Source organism: Triticum dicoccoides, chromosome 2A (assembly GCF_002162155.2).
Source record: "Triticum dicoccoides isolate Atlit2015 ecotype Zavitan chromosome 2A, WEW_v2.0, whole genome shotgun sequence".
Classification (NCBI taxonomy): domain Eukaryota; kingdom Viridiplantae; phylum Streptophyta; class Magnoliopsida; order Poales; family Poaceae; genus Triticum; species Triticum dicoccoides.
The window spans coordinates 99,685,492-99,686,133 of record NC_041382.1 but is presented as its reverse complement, the minus strand read 5'-3'; positions in this window follow the sequence as shown (position 1 = coordinate 99,686,133).

Genomic DNA, 642 nt, shown 5'->3' with positions numbered 1-642 from the left:
GTCACAAGAAAGTTATTTGTCCCTAGGCAATCGATAACTAGATTGGTAATCGTTATTGCAATTTTATATGAGCGAGAGGCATGAGCTGACATACTCTCTCTACTTGGATCATATGCACTTATGATTGGAACTCTAGCAAGCATCTGCAACTATCAAAGATCATTAAGGTAAAACCCAACCATGCATTAAGTATCAAGTCCTCCTTACTCCCATACGCAACAACCCACTTATTTGGGTTTGTGCTTCTCTCACTCACACCACCCACCATAAGCGAATCATGAACATATTGCAACACCCTACAGCGGGGATCCCTCACACTTGCGCGACACAGAGAGCACCATAGGACAACACCAATAATAGAAAATACAACTCAAACCAATCATGATCATCAATCAAACCATAGGACAAAACGGATCTACTCAAACATTATAGGATACCTCTATATCATTGGATAATAATATATAGCATTGTGCACCATGTTTAAGTAGAGATTACAGCGGGGAGAAGAGGTGTTACACTGTTGCATAGAGGAGGGAAAGTTGGTGATGACGGCGGCGAAGTTGTTGGTGTAGATCATCATCACGATGATGGCCCCGGAGGCGTTCCGGTGCCACCTGGAGAGAGGGGGAGAGAGCTCCCCCC